Source organism: Zalophus californianus, chromosome 3 (assembly GCF_009762305.2).
Source record: "Zalophus californianus isolate mZalCal1 chromosome 3, mZalCal1.pri.v2, whole genome shotgun sequence".
NCBI classification, from domain to species: domain Eukaryota; kingdom Metazoa; phylum Chordata; class Mammalia; order Carnivora; family Otariidae; genus Zalophus; species Zalophus californianus.
The window spans coordinates 131635462-131659656 of record NC_045597.1 but is presented as its reverse complement, the minus strand read 5'-3'; the positions used below and the strand labels follow the sequence as shown (position 1 = coordinate 131659656).

At 37.8% G+C, this 24195-nt stretch overlaps 1 protein-coding gene across 3 annotated transcripts in view; it reads right to left on the bottom strand.

The window, feature by feature from the left end:
* The window catches only part of B3GALT1 (beta-1,3-galactosyltransferase 1), a 525715-nt gene that overhangs the window by 131250 nt on the left and 370270 nt on the right, over nucleotides 1-24195 (bottom strand). The window lies entirely within an intron of this gene.

Genomic DNA, 24195 nt, shown 5'->3' with positions numbered 1-24195 from the left:
CCCTGAGAAATTATTGTTAGGTCAATGGTGTGCCAACAGTACATGTTTAAGAACAATATCTTTCCATTAAAGACCATTCTGTTTTGTTTACACAAAGTAACTAATTCAACGGATTCATTCCTCTCCCTTCTCTATCACTTTCCCCTAGTCTGTTCAGTTATGGGTGTCTCACCAAACTGACCGTTGGTTCATTCCTATGCAGAGACATTGGCACTTCCAGTGGAAGCCACTATCCTGCTGAAGTTACAGCCACATCACTGTCAGACTCTGCAGTTTCCACCCCACTAGCTTACTTCCAGGTGACATTAAATCCTTGCCAATAGTAGATCTTACTGTATGTCGGTGTCAGTGCTGTGGAAAAGGCTCACCAGGACTTAATTCTGGCCATCTGCTAAAAGTTTAAAGCTGTAATTGTCTCCAGTGAGTACTGTGAATCGAAAGAGGTTCAACTTTCAATTACGTCAGCGCTACTCACAACTTTTATTGTTTATTTTATTTATTTATTTATTTAAAAAAATTTTTATTTATTTATTTGACAGGGAGAGAGAGAGAGAGAGAGAGAGACAGCAAGAGAGGGAACACAAGCAGGGGAAGTGGGAGAGGGAGAAGCAGGCTTCCCTCTGAGCAGGGAGCCCAATGTGGGACTCGATCCCAGGACCCTGGGACCATGTCTTGAGCTGAAGTCAGATGCTTAACAACTGAGCCACCCAGGCACCCTTATTGTTTTTTTTTTTTTTAAATGTGATGCCCCCAAATGAGAAGATTTGACAGAAGGTGTACCATATTATTTTATAGTATCAGGAAAGCTTATCCACATGTCCAATTTACAATTTTATGCCTCTTAACGTATTCCACTTCTTGTTACGTTGGCTGTGTGAACTGAGTTTACAGAAATATTCAGATCATAAACTGTCTCTTCCAATTAAAGGCATTTTGAATTTGTTTTAGTACAATGGCGTCAGGTTTGACATTGAGCTTTGAGCTTTTGGTTCTGGACAAATTCATATAGAAAAGCATTATATGAGTTGCAATACTGTGTATAAAGTATTGCCCTTCCAAGGGGAAGTTTGCAAAGTAACTTCTGTGGGTGGACAAATGGGGAAAACAATATCTTGGGAAAGGACACTTGACAGGGCAAAGAAGCCCGGAAACAAATCCACTTATGTGTAGAGAACCATCAAGCACTGCTGTTCTGACTCCGAGGCATCAGCCCATGATCTAGTCTATAAGCAGCAAAGAAAGTAGAACAGAACAAAAGAGGGGCCGAGATGGAAGTCTTTGATTTTAAATCATGCTGTGGAAATGGGAGATGTCTGTAGTGAAACAGACTGGTTTCCTTCATGCACAAGAGAGGGTGTCCTCAAACAGCCCTAGAACACAGTTAAGCACATGCTGGTAATTTGAAGAAGGAGATTTCAGGAGGAGACTGAATGGTAGTAATGGTGCAAAACAAAGGATGCTGGAGTTACAAGCTCAGTTGAAACAAGTGAAACAATACCAGGCCCAAAGTGAATTGTCCCAGTGCAGGACGAGGTTAGCCTTGGACGGTGGTGATCTTGGGGATACAGGAGAAATGGAAGTTCTAAAAACTGCATGTGCAGAGAAATAAGAGTCTGGCACACATAGCTGATTTTCTATATATATATTACAGAAATAATGAGCACTGGGTGATGTATGTAAGTGTCAAATCAATAAATTATACACCTGAAAATAATATTATACTGTATGTTAACTAAACTGGAGTTTAAATAAAAAGTTAAAAAAATAAAGAAAGAAAGAAATGAAGCTGTGTGTAGCATCAGTAGAACAATACTAATAATTATTGACTACTAATTAGGTGCCAGTTTTTGTTAACTTGTTTAATCATTTTACAGATGGAAAAACTGAGCTTCAGAGAGATTAAATATTTGCCCATTTTAAAGCAGCTAGTCACTGGTGCAGCTAAAATACTAACCCAAGGTTCCGTAATCAACCTTAGGTTCCTTGATTACGGAACCAGACATCTAAATCCCTATGGTTTTGTGGTTAAGAATGTGCTCAACGGAGCCATTTTCCCTGGGTTCAAGTCCCCACCCCACTCCCCACTTATTAGCCTGAGTGACTTAGATAATCTCTTACAACTGTTTCCTCATCTACAAAATGGGGATGATACCACTTGCTATGACTGTGTGTCCCCCTCCCCAAATTCAGAGTTGAAGCCTTAATCCCTGATATGATGGTATTTGGAGGTAGGGCCCCTGCGAGGTAATCAGATTTAGATGAGGTCATCAGGGTAGAGCCCCAGTGATAGGATTAGTGTCCTTATAAGAAGAGGAAGGGACCTCTCTCCGCCCTGTGAGAATACTGCTAGAAGACAGTTATCTGTGATCAAGGAAGAGGGCCCTCACAAAGAACCCACTCATAGTTGCACTCTGATCTCGGACTTCCAGCCTCCAGAACTGTGAGAAATAATTTGTTTAAGCCACCCAGTCTATACTATTCTGTTATAGCATTCTGAGCTGACTAAGACCCTAGTACTTTTTTTGTTAGGAGAATTAACTGACACAGTATTTGGAAAGCCCTGAGTATAGGGTTTGGAGTGCCATGTAAGTACTCAATAAACATGAGCTATTAAAATCTTTAAAAGCAACAACTACTGCTTTTGTATGTATTGCTTTCATGTTAACAGGCAGAAAATGACACATTTTGATCAAAACCTACAGCAGGAACATCTTTCCAGACACAGATTTATTCTCCTACCCGTTAAATAATAACGCTTGTATTTGCTAATTATAATTTCTAGTGTGAAAACACACAGGCAGGCACTGGGGAGGCAGCACTGTGTGATAGAAAGGGCATGATGTTTGGAGCCAGAAGACCAGCTTCAATCACAACTCTGTTAGTAGGTGTATAGCCTTTGACAAACCAGTTATAGTTTCAAGCCTTAGTCTCTGCATTGGCAAAAGAGTTCCAAATAAAACCTCCCTCTCGGGAGATTATGGATTTGAAAGTATTTTGTAAACTGTAAAGCACTGTACAAATATTAATTATTATGTTAACATAGTGTGAAGGTTTGAAAAAAGCAAGAAAACAACACATTACTGGTGAAGTTTGAAGAGCTCTCTAATTTAGGAATTGTTGCAGATACCATTAAGAACTGAGACACACTGTACTAAATTTAGTTTAAAATAAACAAAAAAATGGGATTCAACCTTGAAAAAAATATAACTCGGTATGCATGAAGAAAGGACTCTGAAACAGATTCAGACAAACGTAGAGAGCAGCTTTGTGGCCAAGCGATCCAGTGGCTGTAGGAAGTCGGAAAACAGATTTGAGCTTTTACAGTGTCATGCAGCATTTAAAAGGGCAGTTCTATTTCAGGCTTTTATTAAGAGACAATGGGCTCCTTTCCTCCTTTTGGAGCCTGGACAGTGCTGGCTGAGCACCCTTTTGGGCACTGCAGTTCAGCTATAAGGCCAGGTTGCCTTATCCACTACACGCCCCCCCCCCCCCCACACACACACCCTTGGGATTCTGTCTATGAAGGAGAAGTGGATCTAATTGGAGGAGGAAGACCTGGAGGCCAGTGGAATGTCCTTTAGCTCTTTTAATGCTTTTCCCACAGGGATTTTGTCCACTTCACTTCTGCACATGATTCCTTCGGATCTGTTTGAATCTGATCTGAGTATAAGAGTACAGAAAGCAGGTAGGAAAGAACACAGAATACATTAGAAAGGATAGAGGGATATGGCGATTGATAAAAATAAATCATAACATTTGGTAAGGCAACATGTTGAAGAAAAAAACCCAGATTTCATTTATTAAAGATTTTTTTAAAAGCCTTAAATAATAGGGAGAGGGAGAAAATATATGGATCTGACAATGTTCATTCTCAACAGAAGTTTCCATGGCTGGTCCTGGTGAGGTGTGTCTCTGTACACAATTCTAGGCTGTCACTTTCCTCCCATACTGAGGAATACAATGACTGAGCCACTGTCCTCCATTTTCCCACAGCTCTTCCCTAATTCCCTAACATCGTTCTTATGTTCACTATTTCTACCTACAATTTTACAACAGGGAAATGGTAGTGGCAAGTATGTTAGAGTTTGCACACTGTTCAGGTGAATCCCTAGGACATAATAAGGAGGAGGCAATATTTGCCTTCCCCCATCCTCCATCGTTCTTGTTAGCACCTGTCATCACCTGCCCATTTAAGAAGGTCATCACCTGGTGATTCTCAGGTGGCCCTCTGAGTGGGCAAGACTGACTTCCACTGACACTCACTCATGGCCCTGGACTTCCCGTTTAATCTCTCCCCTCCCACTGTCACCACTGCCAAGTCCCCTTCCTTGGGTCTTTCTAGTACGTTAAAACTAACGGAACACATATATAGATAGATAGGTAGATAGATAAAGTGTTAATAACTGATAAAGAACTCCCTAATCAATTGATTCAAACAAAGAATACACCAGAAAGTTAAAATAAGGGTGAAGAAGAAAGCAAATAAGAAATTGAGAAAAAATGGTATTTTTGTTTGCACATTAGTCCAAGATAGCTCCTTAATTCCCATTAAGATACTTTCTGGAATAAATGTTAAATATCTGAACTCCGTTTCAGTACCTGAATATTTATTGTAAATCTCAATTAGAGAAATACCAGAAACAAACTAAATGTTTAATAGGAAGGGCATATTGTATACATTCATACAATAAAATAATATGAAGCCATTGAAAATGATTGTAAAAGAATATTTAATTATGTGGAAATACCACATCACCTTAAGTCTGAGATATACATGGTTTGCTTTTTAATATTTCTGAAATTGGGAGGTCTCTCACAACCAATCTTGAAACAATTAAATAATTACTAAGCAGATGAGTGAGCTGTGACTTAAGACGTTGACTTCATGTGCAAATGTAGTCGTACGTAAAGAGAAAGGATTCGGTTTATCCATGTTACCTCAGCTGAGTTATTTGTAATGGTAGGAACATATATGTTGAATTTTAACTTAAGTTCGTACTCTAATTGTCATTTTAGTTGTCATTTTAATTGTCTTAAAATACATTTTGATATAGCTTTGACATGAAAAATATTGTGTATGCAAAAGATTGTGTCTGTCACATGCCAGACAATGCAATTAACACACTAGAAATAGCCAAATCTCTAGGAATAGATTACAGGATTTTCAAAGCCAGGAGAAGCTAGTGTGACTGATTCGTACATCATGAAAGACTCACCCAGACACCAACATATCAAAAGCTTCTGGCTGACTTTCAAGAAAAGCTGTTTAACTTTCATCCATTTTTAATATAGTTAAGCAAAAAACCCCAAACTGAATCTAGCACTCCCCCCTGTCCTCCCCTCCAAACCTCTGAGGCTTTTCTGGCCCTTTGATTTGCCTCGAGATTTTAAAAACAACCCCGAAGGTGGGAAGATGTCAAAATAGAGATCCTGTGTATGAGAAGTGACGTGTCCCTAGGAAGCAATGTACAACTGTTGGTGGCCAGTATGGCAAACAAAAGCTAATGATTATAAGTGGTGTAGAGTGCAGTTTCATTTTTTCCTTTTGGAATGGGAATGTCTGTCCCACCACTTTATTGTGAAAGTAGATAACTTTTTTTTTTCTAGTTTCACATATCTATAGATACTAAGAAAATTTGTCCCATGATGGAACATACCCAGCTTGACACATACATACTTGATTTACATGATGAGATGTAGGACTTCCAACCTGGTAATATTTCGATGAGATTTTTAGCTTCAGTTGATACCGTGCTGGGTTGCGATTTGGGAGGATGCTGGGATGGGGTGTACTATGCACATGGGATGGATGTGATCCTTTGGGAACCAGACGATGGATTTGGTGGGGTAAAAAAAATGCCACTCCTCCCCAAAGATATATTTTCTTTTGAATCCTCATAACCTGTAAATATTATCTTCTAGGGCAAACAATGTGACTAACTTGAGGATCTTGAGTGTTGACATTTAGCCTGGGTTATCTGAGTGAGCCCTAAGTGTAATTACAAGTATGCTTATAAGAAAGAAATAGAGGGCGTTTTGAGGTAGGCACATGCTGTTACAATGGAGAAAGTGATATGAAGACGGACACAGACACTGAAGTAATATAGCCACAAACCAAGGAGCACCTGCAGCCTCCACAAGCTAGAAGAGGCAAGGAACAGTTTCAGCCTAGAACCTCAGGAGAAAGTGCAGTCTTGCCAAAACCTTGATTTTAGACCTCTGGCCTCTGGAACTGAGAGGTAATAAATTTCTGTTGTTTTAAACTATCAAGTTTGTGGTAATTTGTTTCAGCAGCCCCAGAAAACTGATGCAGAAGATAGGGGCCTATAATAGGATGGTATGGCATTATTGGGACTGACAAATTACAAAAGGTTAAAAATACACTGTAGTATAATGCTATTTTAGCTTAAAAGAAGCAGATATTAATACATGAAGAGAAAATAAAGAGATATATCTGGAAGATAATATGTCTTAGTCTGCTTGGGCTGCCACAACAAAATACCATAGAATGGGTAGCTTAAACAACAGAATTTTTTTTTCTCACAGTTCTGAGGACTGAAAATGTCAGCATGATTAGAACACACTCAGGTACTTCAAGAGTAAAGAGGATTTTTGGGTACTGGGGTGGTGAAGACAACCTCTCACTGCTGTACTTGGCAGTTAAAATGAGGTCTTCAACCTGGGATAGAGGATGCTTCTTTTCACGTTTTTTTTTTTTTTTTTTTACAGTAAATATGCAATACTTTAAGAAAAACAGTACAAAAAAATAAAATAGAAGCCCTCTAAATTGAAGTAAAAGAAATTTTGATATATCTACCAAAAACTATATATCTACCAAAAGAAGAAGGAGGAAAACTCTTCAGTGGTGTCATCTCATGGGTTAAAATACTAGTTGACTGGTCAAGTGAGTGCTTGGCCCAGAGTTAGTTCTCTGAGGCTTGGGAAGCTGATGATTAAGTGAAACTAAAAAATGAACTCTAAAAGTGTGAACAAAAGCTGATGGAGATAATCACATCTAGCTCCCAAAGGACAAAGCTTAAATCCATCACTTGCAAAACTTTCCTTCATGGGGCTCTGTGCTGTTAATGATATCTCTAAGCTCAAAAAAAGTACAGATGTCTTGTGCTGGTCAATAAGCTTCTGGCCTGGAACAAATCACTCTGATTTAATTGCCTGTTACCTGGTACAGAGGAAGGGATTAGATGTTTATGATGACATAGCTTTATACCTTTACTCAATCAGTTGGTTTGTAAAGAACATAAATTTTCCCTACACTCAATCAGGGGTGAATGAACATGTGATATAGAAATGATAAAATGCCTAAATCAAAGAGATATTAAAGGCCAAACACCAAATGTTGCTTACATATAAATAAAAATGAATTTAAGGATGCTTGAGGTTCTTTTAGATTCCATTCTGCAAGGCAGAATGCACTGAGTGCAGAGTCAGACAGACTTAGGATGAAACTGCCTTTGCTACATATTATTTGTGCTAACCTGGATATGGTACTAACTTCTTTGAGTCTTTGATCTCTTGACTGTAAATTGGGAGATAATTATGCCTATCTCAAGGGGGTGTTGTGAATGTTAATTAGACAAAGTATCTAAAGTATTTAATCCAGTGCCTTATGTAAAACCAGTTACTATTTTTCTTTGATGCTACATCACCAATGTGAGCTTTGTCACATTACAAGTCTATAAGGAAGAGATGGTTTGGGGCAAGGCAGGTTTTCTTGTCATCCTTAAATCATTCTTACTATTTGCTCTTAAGGTGAGTCTTGGCTACTGCTCTGTCTCAGGAAGGGCAATGTACCTGGACCAATGGAGTCCAAGACAGTAGCAGAGGCAGGTGGGCAGATTCCTGCCAAATATAAGGCTATCAAAAAGAAGGAGATGAACATGTAAGGCATAGGACTGGCAATATTAACTTGCAGTGTAAAGTCTCTGGGTATAAAAAATATAGGCACTGTGTCAATAAATAATCATAGCAAGTCTCACAAAGAAGTTTGGCGTACCAGAAATACTTGGAAGCAGGGCAGATCTGAGCTGGCAAAGCAGACTGAAAAATGATGCCCTGAGATGAGCACTATGGACAGCTCCAAGGGAAGCCATTTCTTCTTCTCTGAAAAGGAGGCAACTCAATTATTCAAACCATTTTTATGAAGAAGTCAATATCTCTCTGCCTTAAAGAACCAAGATCTATTAAGGCATATTGGATCCCCAACACCAGAAGAAATTTATATCCATTCAATATTTCTAAATATAGGTCAGCAATAGCATAATATCTGGACAGAACTGTTCAAAGCTGGTTCTCCCTGTAGAGAAAAGGAGATCTGATGTGACCTTAATTGGTTTGACTTAAGGTTGCTCTTCATTCTTGGAGATCCTAAACTAATTCATGATTCTATCAGGAAGGTCCTTGCATCCCTGAACACTAAAGCCATGTTGGAGTGTGGGCGAACCTCACTAAACTAGGCTAATTAAAGTAAAGTCCAAACAAAATACGTGAGAATAAATTTAGAATGGAAATACTTTCAAACAAAACACTAAAAGATGAAATTTTAATGTTTTGGAATATGTCATATTCCCACCTAAAACATAGTGAAATTTTATAAAATACATATGTTATTGGATTTGCCTTAAAGAAAGCAAGACTATTGCTTTGTGGTTTTGAGCCAATTACTTAGTCTCTAATTTTTTTACATCTACTAAATAAGGAGAATGTATCAATAATCACTAGCTCTAATATTCATTCATATGTAGGCCATAAACCAAATAGGTTTCTTAAGCATGTTTTGTTCTCTCAGGTAGTAAAACCTGTCATCTGCTATTTTATATATTTTTTTCTGTTTACCCTACATACTATTTTTGGTATAAAGTTCAAAGTCAAAGTTCATCACAACCTTATATCAATTATCACAAAATAGTGAATGGTGACACTAGTTCAGTGACACTTTGTAGACCTCAAGACCATCTTCATAGAAAATTATGGTATTTCAGGCAAGAGTAGAATTTTTACCCTTAAGGAATGTAGATATTTCAATAAGATAATTTTGGATTCACTTGATCATTGAGTATTCTTTTTCCTTTACATGTTTTGCTGGTGATGGGACTGGGGTAGAGATAGAGGTGAAGGGAAAGAATAATCCTTGGGCCAGTTCAGTGATTATTTCTTTGGTTCACTGAAATTTGTGTCACTTGATTTAGGAATTTCAGTCTCTACTACTTCGGGTATTATCCAATTCTAAACAAATTTTTTCTAAGTTTATGATTCCCAAGGCAGTGGAATAAAAATCTTATCAAAGACCACGCTAATTCAAAGTCATCAGCTTATAGCTTGTCTACCATGCTATTGCATTTTAAGTAACCAATTATTATGTAATTCTGACTTCAGTGGCATTAAGAATATGCAGAAGTCATGAACTCTATATGATTATAAAAAAACTTGAATCTTCATTAAAGAACATAGAAAGCTAATTAAAACCTAATTAAGAGGAATGAGGATTTTTGAATATCTGATATTCTCTACTTATTCAGTACATCTAGAAAGTTGGAAGCTGTGGTCAATGTCAGGTAAAAGACACTAAAGTCTTTCTCTTGGGGTAACTTCAGTCTCTTTGACTTTGAGAAGAGGGATCAATTGTTTATGTTACATAATCCACTCATCTCATATCAAAATGTAGAAGGAATACTCAGTCTACAATGTATAGCACAGATTCTTTAACTTCAAAGTATCTGTGCAGGGAATTCTTTAATACAAGTGGAATTTATATTTACATTATAGTACATTAATACTGTAGCCTACATCAAAGCCTATGATTATTATACAAAGATTCCAAGTAAACAAGTACTGGAACTACAATGACCATTTGAGAAGAGTAATTAGTTGACTCCTTTATCCTCTTGACTCAAAATGGATTTATTTTTTAACAAAAGCAACAGAGAAAGAATACCACAGCCAAGGGTAACATTCATGAAGAAGACATTCAAAATGAATGAAAAAGAGGATTTATCATTAGAGAAAGATCAGTGGCACATATGCCTTTCTCCCAAAGAGGTCAGAAATTGAAAAGAAAATAACACTAATGTGGCAAATGCCAGTCCCTGCCTGCTTTTCACTACTGGACTGAACTTCATCTCCCTAAAGCAGCAGCCCTGCCCAGATTTAGAGCCATTGATGCCTGATGGCCAATGCATGTGTGGAGCCTTGGGTAGCTGAGGGTCTTGAGATGTGTCAGCTTCAGGTGGATCCCTGAGATTGTACCTAGATTTCCTCTTCTGTTCTGAGGACGATCTTTCCTGTTTTGCAGCCTTGGCTTGAGCTCTGGCACTCTGCAAAACTATTGCATTTTCTCCTCATTTCTCCATTTTAAGGTCTGATTCTTGTCCCACCAATTCCCAGCTGCTGCCTGGATTCTTGTTCCCATAGGCGGCTCATCCAGAAAACACATACTGTTCGACTTCTTTTAAGATATATCTGTTGTTCTCTGACAGGGAAAAACTTCTAATTCTTTTGGTGCTATTTTCTGCTTCTGTCTTTATCTGTCTAAAAGAGGAATTTCTACAATGGAGGATGATCAAAGGCAGTACAGAGCATGAGACAGACAAACCCTTCCCTTTTCTGTATTGCTTTAGCTGCTCACAGATTGTTTGCCTATCCTCTGCTTTAACTGCATGCAGACCTGCTAAATTATTTCCTGTTGTCCTTAGCTCCTCTTGCTCCAACGAGGAGCTATGATCAGATACCAAAACTTCCTGGTTGCATTAAATAAATTGTCTGTAACTGTGTATTTGCTCTAGCACATAAACTAAATTGTCTGTAACAGAGCGTATTTTCAATGATGAATCAACACCTGCACAGCATTTTCTGGTTGAAATGAGAGAGAGGAGGCAAGGGAGAGAGGGAAAGAGAGAGAGGATGCCCAAAAATAACAATAGCAAAATACAAATAGAAAGTTAATCCTACAGGATAGGATGGCTTACATGAAGTCCTCAATACATCCTCCAAGTGGATGATGCACTCTTTGCTTCTCTTCTCTAGGTAAATTTTAGAATAATATACTTATTCTCAGTGCATAAAGGGCAGGAATCTACCAGTCAGAAAGCCCTATACAATATATTCAGTCAAAAGTTAATCAAACCAAAAGTTCAAAAATGGTAATAAGGAGGGTAAATAGGCAGCAGAAGAATTATCTCTAAGAGAAAATTTAAATAATGCCACTCTAATGCATCATTTCCAAAACCAAAGTCTGGTTTCAGTAGCATTGCATATACTTACTGGATAAGTGAGCAAGTAAGCAAATGAGTGACTCAATGGGGTGAGAAAGCCAAGAATTCATAGGAATTCCATGTCTTGTCTCTGGAATTCTTCCTTGGTGTCTCTATAACTGTTTAGCAGCCTTTTCCCCCTCCTTTTTATGCTGAACTCCCCAAACGGGGTCCACTTCATGGTTGCCTTACAAGTTGATTGACCCTAATACTTTAATGCAAGTGGTATCTATTGACAGTGATTGAGTTTGGTATCATTTATAGTCATCTGAATAGAAATTAAGAACAATTTCCTGTGTCCAGATATTTGGCATAATGTAGGTGGGCCATTCAGATAATTGAAAGTTTACCTTCTATCCAGATATTTTAGTTGGTATGTGCATAACATACCTTCTACCAGCAAAGACTAAATAGTGAGTATATTAATAAAACAGCCAATATAAAACCACAAAAATAAACAAGAACAAACAAAAAACCCCAATTTTACTACAAAAACCAATTCCTAAATAGCAAATGTTGAGATAAAAGAAATACTATTTTTATCAAAATGATCTATCCTGCTATATCCCAGAGTTGCATTACCAAGAAAACCTACTTAAAAAAATCACATTTTAACTATAAGATGGAAAAAGGAAATAGGGAGTTAGAATTTTAGACATGGGATAATGTTGTTTTTCATGCATGAGTTTCAATAATGCAGTTGTATTGATAGTTATTATCACTGGGCAAAAATCAAGAGCAGAAGTACAACCCATTTTGCTCAAGAGCAGTGGCTGCTTCTTCTCAATCACTAAGGAAATTGCCACTAAGCTAGAGTTCTTACACTTATCATCTTTAACATCCACTGCTCTTATAAAGAAACAAAGCAGTATTAAGTGAATAACAAATTTTCCCTCTGTAGGTAAGAGGTACGGCCTAGGATTCTGCTATAACAGATGGTAATCACAGAAATGAATCCTATTTTCTATAGATTTGATAAGCTTATGGTAAATTATATTATATAAACTTGAGTGCAAAAAAGTATCTGTAATCATTTAATGTTTATTCTTACTGTTATAGCACATTAAGAACAAATTCACTGAATCTGCATGTACATCAAACATATTATTTGATGAAATTAATAATCAAAGTAGCAAAGCTTATTTATATGTCATTTAAAAGCATCTCAAAACCAACACACACACACACACCCAGGAAAAGAAAACATAGAGGATGACTAAAATCAAGTTAAATTATAATCAGGTATTATGCTAAGTGAAATAAGTCCATCAGAGAAAGACAGGTATCATATGATCTCACTGATATGAGGAATTTGAGAAACAAGACAGAGGATCATAGGGGAAGGGAGGGAAAAATGAAACAAGATGAAACCAGAGAGGGAGACAAACCATAAGAGACTCTTAATCTCAGGAAACAAACTGAGGGTTGCTGGAGTGGAGGGGGGTGGGAGGGATGGGGTGCCTGGGTGATGGACATTGGGGAGGGTATGTGCTATGGTGAGTGCTGTGAATTGTGTAAGACTGATGAATCAGCGACTTGTACCCCTGAAACAAATAATATATTATATGTTATAAAAAAAATTATAGTCAGGTAGCCTGGGATAATTTCAAACTCTGAGTAAGAGGGCTTTGGCAGTCATATTGAAATGGCACTACTTTATTTGACCTTGACTGCTGTAACCAGTGGTACTATTTTTAAAGTTGTTTTGTGTACTGATAATTAATCAACGACTAGGATGACACTGCATTACATGTGTTATAGAATTTAGTTTATACTGTCAACTGGAAGCTAGAATTCTTGTCTACTCACCCTACATTTAAATTTCAGTGATTGCAAAAACTAACACGGACATTCTAAAACAATATTTGTTAAGAATACATTCACCATACGCAGAAAGACGTGAACATATTTTTATCACACCTTTGTCCTGGAGACTAAGAACATAATTAATTGTTTCATGAGTCATGAGGAAGAGAGGAAACTGGGGATTTATTCCTTTTTTGTTGTCATTGATGACCACTGTGGATAAATCCTATTTAAGAACTGTTAATTCACATCTGATACAACTCTACCAAGAAAAGAATACTTGAGTCTTGTTGAAGAAATTGTTTTCCCTTCCCCGACCTCTATGATTTGGTCAGAGCTTGATATACATCTTTGTTTTCTGCCCTGCCCCCTTGTACACTCTCTAATCCAAACAAATCCATGTACACTGTGTTTATTATGTGCTTGTGCCTTCACCAGTCTGGGTTTTCTGTTGAAAAAAATCTCCCTACAACTGGAAAAGCTCATTTAAAAACTGTAATAGACCATACAAAAGGGAGGAGACATAATTATTACTTAACATTGTTAAAATGATCTCACTAGTAATCAAAGAATGGAAATGAAAGCATGAATAAATTACCATTCTTACCTATTAAATTTCAGAGAGACAAATTGATAGATGTCTCTCTGCTGAAGCTGGGGTGAATCTGGAACCCTCTAATATGGCTGGAGAAAGGATTATTTTACTTTTGACAAATAACTTGATATAGTATATTAAGAGTTGTAAAAAAATTTTGGAAGCAGAGATCTGAAAATTCCACTTTTATAAATTTATCTTAAGGAAAGAAACCGGGGGGGGGGAATATCCTACCTGTAAAGATGTATACTACCAGTATCATTTTTTAAAGACTTTATTTATTTGAGAGAGAGAGACAAAGCAAGAGAGAGCATGAGCAGGGGGAGGCGCAGAGGGAAAAGCAGACTCCCCACTGAGCAGGGAGCCTGATGTGGGGCTCAAACCCAGGACCCTGGGATCATGTCCTGAGCTGAAGGCAGATGCTTAACCAACAGAGCCCCCCAGGTGCTCCCTTCCAGTATCATTTTTGATATTGAAAAGAACTTGAATGTCAAATAATAGTGGAAGTATTAATTAAATTATGGTAAAGCTACCTCATAGAATATTATGTTGCAATCCAAAAGTGATAATTATGAGGACAGTTATGGCAACAAAGAAAAAGACTTCCAATAAGTAAGTTTAAAAGTTTTTAAAAAGTATATATAAATATAAATATCAATATATAAAATATGTACACATGCAAAAACATGCTTGAAAGACATGTAATGCAGATAATAGGTTTGTAAGGGTATTGGAATTATGTGTGTTTTCCAATGTATTTTTCTAACACTCTGTAATGTTCTCATATCATTTTATGATAATAATAATTAGAATTAATTTTTAGCTCCCAGTTCAAATAGACCCCTTCCAAGAAAACTTTTATAGCACCTTATTTACATCTTATTTTTGGGAATTTATATATATTCTTGCATTATAATTATCAATTTACTTGTAATAAGTTAATAAGCTGCACATCAATTTGGTCATAGAGTTTGTAAATGGATACTGGGTATCATTACTAGTATGTATTGTGATGAAAATTTGGGGATTATATACTCATTTTTATTTTCTGGTCAAAAGGGATAATAATTGCTATGTGTACACCTGCAAAATTTATGAGGACTCCTTCTCCAATGACTAATTATTATCTAATATTTTCATATGGACATGCTCTATTCAAAATGGTTACTAACTTTACCTCTTGATATGGTATTTTTTTCTATCAATAGCAGAGAAATTATTCACTGCAGTTATTTAAACAAATCTAACTTTGAACACAGTATTTTCCTAAATCTCTGCTACTAAAGATGCGGTCACTCCCAACAGGAAGCAACACTTTTTTCTAGAGTTTGAAATGGAGACAACCCTACCCCTCAACTTATGCAATCTTCATGGCTCAAAGAAATGCATAAGCAATATGTGGAAAACAAAAGGAAAAGGGCCTGGTCTCAAGTCCAGGTTTTTCTGAGTAAGCACAGTGTTATGCAATTTGCTGTAGATTTAGTCTAACATGGCTAGTGAATTTGTATTCAGGCACCTTTAGATTAAAAAAAATTATACACAATGTCTAAGTGCAATTTATCTCAGGTATGTAAGGCTGATTCAACATTTGAAAAATCAATTAATGTAACCCACATGAACTGCCTAAAAAAGAAAAATCACATGATCATATCAATAGATTTTATCTATTGGATAAAATCTCACACCAAAGATTCAGGAAACTACTAATAGAAAGAAACTTCTAATAGAAAGAAATAGAAAGAAACTACTAATAGAGAGAAACTTCTTCAGCTTGATAAAGAATATCTACAAAAACATCTACAGCTAACAACATACTTAATGGTGAGAAATTTGAAGGTTTTTTCACTAAGATCAGGTGCAAGACAAAGATGCCCCCTCACCACTCCTTTTCAACATTGTACTGGAAGTTCTAGCTAATACAATAAGAGAAGAAAAAAGGTATACATACTTGAAAGGAAGAGAGAAAATTGTCTTTTTTTTGCAGATGACATCATCATCTATATAGAAAATCTGAAAGAACTGACCAAAAACCCTAGAACTAATAAGCAATTATATCAAAGTTGCAGGATGTGAGGTTACTACACAAAAATCAATTACTTTCTTAAATACCAACAATGAACAAATGGAATTTGAAATTAAAAACACTATACTATTTACATTGGCACCATAAAAATGAAATACTTAGGTATAAATTTACAAAATATGTACAAGATCTATATGGGGAAATATAATACTCTGAATGAACAAAATCCAAGAACTAGATAAACGAGGAGAAATTCCATGTTCATGGATAGGAAAACAATATTGCCAAGATATCAGTTCTTCCCAACTTGATCTATACATTCAGTAGAATCCCAATCAAAGTCCCAGCAAGTTATTCTGTGGGTATCAACAAAGTAATTCTAAAGTTTATATGGAGAAGCAAAAGACCCAGAATAGACAATGCAATATTGAAGGAAATGGCAAAATTGGAGGCCTGACACTACCCAACTTCAAGACTTACTATAAAGCTACAGTGATCAAGACAGTGTGATATTAGCAGACAAATAGACAAATAGATCATGCAACAGAATAGAGAGCCCAGAAATAGACCCATATAAATATAGTCAACTTATCTTTGACAATGAGAAAGGCAATACATTGGAGCAAAGACAGTCTTTTCAACAAATAGTGCTTGAACAACTGGACATTCACATGCAAAAAAAAAATGTATTGAGACAAAGATCTTACACCCTTCACAAAAATGAACTCAAAATGGATCACAGACCTAAATATAAGACTCAAAACTGTAAAACTTCTAGAAGATAACATAGGAGACAATCTAGTCGACCTTGGGTATGATGATGACTTTTTAGGTACAACATTAAAGGCATGATACATGAAAGAAATAATTGATAAAAGACACTATTAGGAGACTGAGAAGACAAACCATAGATTGTGAGAAAATATTTGCAAAAGACACATCTGGTAAGGGACTGTTGTCTAAAATATACAAAGAAACCCTAAAATTCAATAATAAGGAAAACTCCTGATTTTTAAAAAATGGACCAAAGATCTTAACAGACACCTCACTAAAGAAGATATACAGACGGCAAATAAGCATATAAAAGTTGCTCTCATCATGTCATCAGGAGAAAGCAAATTAAAACAACAGTGAGATATCACTCCATACTTATTAAAATGGCCAAAATCCAGGAACACTGACAGCACCAAATGCCAGTGAGGATGTGGGGCAATAGGAACTCTCATTAATTGCTGATGGAAATGCAAAATGGTATGGCCACTTTGGAAGATAGGCAGTTTCTTAGAAAACTAAACATACTCTTAGCATACGATTTAGCAATTGCACTCCTTGGTATTTACCCAAAGTTGTTAAAAAGTTATATCCATACAAAAACCTGCATATTTATGTTTATAGCAGCTTTATTCATAACTGTCCAAACTTGGAAGCAATCAAGATATTCTTCAGCAGGTGAATGGATCAATAAGCTGTGGTACATCCAGACAATGGAACATTACTCAGCACTGAAAAGAAATGAGCTGTCAAGCAATGAAAAGACATAAAGGAATCTTAAATGCTTATTATTAAGTTGAAAGAAGCTAATCTGAAAAGGCTACATGTTGTATGATTCCAACTATATGACATCTGAAAAGGCCAAACTATGGAGACAACAAAAAGATAGTAGCTGCAAGGAGTTGGGGTAGAGGTAGGGATGAATAGATGGAGCACAGAGGATTTTTAGGGCAACGAAACTACTCTGTGCTGCCATAATAATGGACACTTGTCATTATATATTTGTCCAAAGCCATAGAATGTACAACACCAAGAGTGAACCATAATGTAGACCGTGGACTTTGAATGATTATGATGTGTCAATGTAGGTTTATCAATTGTAAAAAAAAAAGGTACCATGTGGTGGGGGATATTGATAATGGGGCAGATCTATGCATGTGTAGGGGTGGGGAATATATGAAAAATCTCTGTACTTCCCCTTAATTTTGCTATGAACTTAAAACTTTTCTAAAAAAAATTAAGTCAGTTTTTTAAAAAACTGAAGACTAAAGAAACATTGTTTTAAGTGTTAGCCAAGCCAAAGTTCATGCTTCTCAGAGGAAATGCTAGCAAAAAACCTGTGTTGTGCCTGCAGTCTGTGGCAGGACTGGTTGTTGTGAAATTCTGAATGTGGGGTGCTACTTGCAGGTAGGTGGACTCATTGGATTCCACATCATTTTTATTCCCATTTCTTCATCTCATTTCTTAATTGCATGTGTTGGTTTGTACTTTGGAAACATTTGGTAGGTATCATGGTTATTTATTTTTGCAGCATATTTGGAGGCCTTCTTTAAAATACACATAGGTTAAATCAAGGAGGCAAATCCATGTTTGGGATCCTATTTCCTTGATCTCTTTCTGTTTTCCCACTACCTCATTATGAAAAGTTTGGATTAAAAGTTGGGAATTGACCCAAAATTGAAAGCCATCAATATTCAGAAAGGAATGTTTCTGAACGGTTTAAAGGAAGGGAGAGATAAAAGCCAAAAATGAAAAAAATAAGCTGAACACTGGGAAGTTCTATACAGAAGAGCTAATAGGTTTTACATAATATTTCCAACAAATGTTGAAAGTTTTTATAATTATTATTTTTATTAACAAGATTTACGCTACTTATCTAGACCTGGTGGTGATAAAATTTCTGGCCACTTGGAAATTGTGTTAGTAGGTTTAAGCTTAGGAAAAAATGTGGAGTCAGTTTATTTTAGTCCTTAAATCAGAATACCATTTAATGCTCCGAGTCTGTTTCTCACACATTCTTGTCTGTCTGTAAGCCTCTTTAGTGACTAAAAGGACTTTCATGTACCACCTTTTTACCTGTACAGCCATTCATTCATTTATTCATTCATTCTCCTGTTATTTACTGAACATTGACTGACCATATGGTCAGTCATTGACTGTAGGTGCTGGGATTACAATGACAAACCAAACAGATAAATAAAACCTATAGATATCAAATGCTAAAATGACGAAAAAAGAGAGATGTGGCAGAGTGGACTAGGGTCTTATTTAGATTGGATAACCTGGGGAGGCATCTTTGAGGAGATGACATGTAAATGAAGATCTGATTGACAACAAGTAATTAGAGAAGGGAGACACTGGGAGAACAGCATTCCCAATAGAAGCACATAGTACTAGGGCCATTAGGTGGGAATAAACTGGGGGTATTTGAGGAAGAGAATAAAGGCAAGAATGGCTGGAGCACAGGACCGAGTGGAAGATGGATGGGAAGTGAGATTGATGAGGGAGATGGGGCCGATTTACACATGGAGTAGGCAGTGTAGGCAGAGTGAGGCATTTGTATATTATTCTAAATGCAGAAGGAAATCATGGAGGGCTTCATACGGGGCCCACAACCTGATCTACACATCTACACTTAGAAGACTGCTGCCATTTTGGAGATGAGATGGAAGTAAGGAGAACAGCTGGGAGGCTATTGCCTTAGCCCAGGTGACACATGAGGATGTTTTTGATTCGGGTGGCTGATCTCTGAGGAGTTGGGAAATGAGTGGATGGATTTGCCATGTGTTTTAAAGACAGATTCAGGGGGGCTTGCTGGTTGATTTGATGGGATGGGAGGTAAAAGAAAGAGGATTCAGGGATGATCATGTTAAAAAACTTAAAAAAAATCAGCAAAAATATTCCTAACTTTCCAAAACTAATGGGAAACAGGGAGCTGCACTTGCAGAAATTCCAGGGAAGTGATATCTGGGTTGCATTAGGTATATGGGTTTCATTTTAGACATTAATGCCCCAGGAGTTGGTCTGCTGTCTGCGGAGGAGCCTACAGATAACACTTTGAGCAGTGCAGCCAGTTCTAAAAGGCAGCTGGGCAAGCTCCTAACAGAAACTCCTGTAGCAGTTTCACTACCCCATGGATAGCTTTGGTACGCAGCTAGGAGTTAGGTTGCGTCCAATTTAAAATTTCTGTGTCAAAACCCTGCTGGGTCTATTCCAGGAATTTTGAATGTATAAGCCATACACAATAAGTAAGTTATAGTAATAAAGATACTTGAGCTGTTTTTTATTGTTTCATTCCTACACTTAATTCTGGATAAAAAAAAATGTTTGTTTTGGTTTAGTATTTATAGTCCTTCTGAAGTGAGAGCAAGTATAATTCTTTTTGCTTGAATATCACGTCTAGCCTTTGTATCTGGGACAAAACTATTTAGAGGTAGATAAAACCTAGTTGGAATGTTTCCCTTTATCCTAATAAGCATTTTTTTCCCCTTACAAGATCAACTCCCATGAGTGGAAAATACTTATTATCTATACTTACACACATATACATATAACATATATTTGCTGTTACCGAGCATGTGCTATGGGTTACACACTGCATCCTGGTAAGTGATTTTCACGTATGATCTTATTTAACCCTCACAACGAGAAGGGGTTTGTTGATTTATCCCATTTCACAAATGAGTTAATTGAACCTTGGCATGTGGTAGAATGGTAGAATGAGGATTTCAGGCCAGTTCTGCCAGACTCCTTGGCCCGGGCTCATCCCTCTAAGGTGGGTGCCCCCCCGCCCCCCCCCCCGTTTCCAGTCACGTCCTGCTGTGTAGCCATCACTATGCCTTTTATACTATTCGAGGCTTCTGCCTTTCTAAGTTTTTCAAATTATTCGTAACTCTGCCCCACTAAAATTTCCTATCAAAGCTGACTACCTCTTCTCAAACAATATTAACACAATTTTAGCATACGCACAACGCCAGTGACTTCTTGAGCCCTCTGGCGCCAGTTAGAAGACTGTTTACGCTCCACCTGTGGCCTTTGTGAAAGGTTTGTTTCTTTCCCTGGCCACCTGTCCTTCCCTCTCTTTCTCACCTTAGCCAAAATTCAGCTGAAGTCCACAGGGCACAGAGCTCAGAATGTATTATCTGGTTATTAGTTGTTAATTTTCCTTGGAAAGTCTGAAGTGTTCCGCAGACTCTGGCTTACAGCCAGGCTTGTTACCCTTTCCCGTCTTTGGCACCACGCTGCTCTGGGCTGAGGCCAGCTCCTGGCAAGAACTTCCCCTTTTGTTTTTCAAGCACACATTACCAAGTACTTTGCCCTGTTGATTAGCAGCCTCCTTGCTTGGCTTGCTTTGTCTGCTTTTTGGTCTCTGGGTCACAGCCGGGCATGAGGTGATGAGGAGCAAAAAAACTCAGAAAAAACATTTATCCTGAGATCCCCCAGATCCCTGAATTCACAAGATTTCCCAAATATCAGTGTTACATAAATATTTCTTTTATGTTCACATAACTGAAGGTAGGAGGAAATATATTTTAAAGCAAAACAGACAGTAAAGTTGCTGCCTTCTAAGGGGGTAGAGGGAAATAGTGGTACAGGTGTGTCCTGGTGTTTGCAAGTCCACGTTATACCACTTTGCTTTTATGAAAGACCTACATTAGTACCTGTTTTTGCTAACTAAAAGAAATCCAAAGAGGATTTTTGCTTTTTTTTTTTTTTTTTGTAAAAAGGTGAAAAGTGAAAACAGCGCTCAGGTTTGTTTGCAGTGAGTGGTTACAGAGTCAGCGTGTACCCTGAGCAGCGAGTGGTCCCGCTGAGCTCCTTCCAGGGAACCACACTCAGCCTCTCAGCATCAAGCCACCGCAGCTTTGCATTGTGTCTGTGAGCACCTGTGCTTGATCTCAATTTATTTTGTGCATCTGTTGGCAAGATGTGTCCTAAAGCATCAGAAAAGCCTAAGAGAGGTGATTTTTTTGGGTCTGGGAATGCTCACACATTTTTCCCTATAAATTATTGGTAAATGCTTCTTTGCCTTGTGTTGGCTCATATCGAAGGTATCATAGGGACACTCCACTTTTGGATGACAGGGAAATCCCGTACTGTTACATTACTCTGGAAAGAAACCTCTCTCTTTCCTTTCCTCTCACAGACATTGATGACGGAAGGAGAAATGAGAAATGGGGCACATCAATGAACACTGTGTATATAATAGGAAGCTTGGAGCTCAGCTTGGGGTCAGAGGCTGCAGGGAGATGCCTCGTTCTGCCTGAAGCAACAAGATGATTATATCTTCTTTCGTTTTCCTCCAGAAGCGAGAGCTATGCCATGTGGGGAGGATGACCTGAGTTGGCAGAACTGACATTTGAAGAGAATGTGTAAAGTGTAACTTGAAATTTCTCTTGTGATGTGCACCCCCTTCTATCGCCTCATGCTTTCAGTAAAATCTTTCTGCATGCTTCATTTTTTATCATATTTGGTTTGATTTGCTTTGCTCTTTTGTGACAATCCAGGAAAGGGGGGATGCTATATCTGAGATATAGTACAGAGCAGGGACACTATGTGTGGGATGGTGAGAAAATTCATAAACTTGACAAATTTAGGAGCCATGGGAACATAAAAATAGAGGTGACTATGAACAATGTAAGGCATCCTCTCCTCCACCAGAATTCCTGGCACGATTGAAAGAATGTGAAGGCCTGACTAGACATGATGTTTGAACCAACTGCTCTTAGATCTCAATGGATGGGGTGCCTCAGCTGTTATCTTTAGAGGCCATTGACCAATGTAACAATTACATTAAAACTATAATGCAGATTTCAATGATTCTCGTCCATACTGTGGTAGCAGAGTAATGCCCCCACTGAAGATGTCCACACCCTAATCCCTGGAATCTGTAGATATGTTGGGTGAGATGGCAAAGGGGTTTTAAGGTTGCAGGTGCAGTTAGGTTTTCTAATCAGCCAGCCTTCAAACAGGGAGATTATCCTGGTTTCTCTGGGTGGACCCCATGTAATCACAAGGGTCCTTAAATGTGGAAGAGGGGAGCAGAAGCAAGGGTCAGGGTGATGCTCTGAGAGAAGAAATCCAAACCATTTCTGGTTTTCAAGATGGAAAAAAGGAGACATGCGCCAAGGAACGTGGGAAGCCTCTAGAGGATGGAAAAGCCATAAAATGAATTACCTGGAGCCTCCAGAAAGGAACTCAGCCCTGCCAACATCTTGATTTTAGCTCAGTGAGACTCATGTTGGATTTCTAACCTACAGAGAGGTGAGATAAATTTGTTGTTTTTCAGCCACTAAGTTTGTATAGTAGCAAAAGCATATCTGTATCAGTTATCTATTGCCACATAGTAAACCTCCTGAAAATGTAGTGACTTAAACAACAATAATCATTTATTTTGCTTGTGAATCTGCAATTTGCCCAGGGCTTCATAGGGCAATTTGTCTCAGTTCTATATACCATCAACTTGGTACTTCTTTTCAGGGCTGGAGAGTCTCTTTTCAAGATGGCTCACTCCCATGGCTGAGTAAGTTGTAGCTGTTAGTTGGGAGTGCGCTAGGGGCTCAGCTGGGACTGAGGGCTTGGGAACTCATTTCCTTCCCACACGAGTCTCTACATAGGCTGTTGGGGTTTCCTCACAGTGTGAGTCAGGATCAAGTACCCCAAGAGAACAAGGGAGAAACACAAGGTAGAGGCGCGTGACATGTTCATGACTGAGGGTGGGAAATCACAAAATCTCTCTTCTGCCATATTCTATTTGCCTGCTCAGGCTCCAGGGGAAAGGACACAGACTCACCTCTTGTCACAGAGGGACAAGTTTCTGTAGTGCATGTGAGGCAGAAGACATTAGGGAGGCCAGCTCTGAAAGGCACAATGTGTAGCGCCCACATGGTGTGAAATCTCAGCCTTTTGCGCACTATCTCCCAAGATTATTTCTGGAAGATCACAGCACGTTTCCCATATATGTTTAAAAATAAGATTTGTATTTACTACCAGATTTATTCTCCTTCTCTTGCTTCCAACCCTTGTTTCTCAGCACAGCTATGCCGTCTGGATAATGGATGGTTTCTTGTTATTCCCACTGCACTATCACTCTTGAGGAGCCAAATGCATATGTTAGGCTGTAACAAAAGAGGAATGTCAGCTTTTGGTCTCTCTGCTTTTGGTGTTCCAAATAGGACACTATTTTTTAAAGAAGCTCCTCAGTCCCTTATGCAAATGGAATGCAGCAAGCAAGTCAAGACCTAGTTAAACTCAGAAGTATGTATGTTAGGTTTGTACTCACAATAATATAATTAAGATTCAGATAGCCTTTGGAAATTTGAATTACTCAAAGTATACGATCCCACACAGTCTTAGCTGATTGGCAATTACAGAGATTAAGGTCTCTTCTGCCTTCCCTCTTTGCCACAATAGCTTTAGTTCTGTCTTTCCTATCTGGAAGACTAAGCTTGGTTGAATTATAGATAAAATAGGTAAAATGACAGCTTTTACAATCTCTTTATTATATCTATATATTATCATCTATATCTGATATTTTATATCAAATAAAGTAACTTCCATATGGAGATCCCACACTTTATGATTACCCCCTTCTTTTGGGCCATTTCCCTTTTCAAACAAGGGCCTACAAAAATTTTTGCCCCAATCCCAAATGACTTCAGCCTCCTGACTGGAAGAGATGAGTAATGAATGGGTCCTCTAGCCTGTAGTTAGTGTAGCCCAACAGACATTTT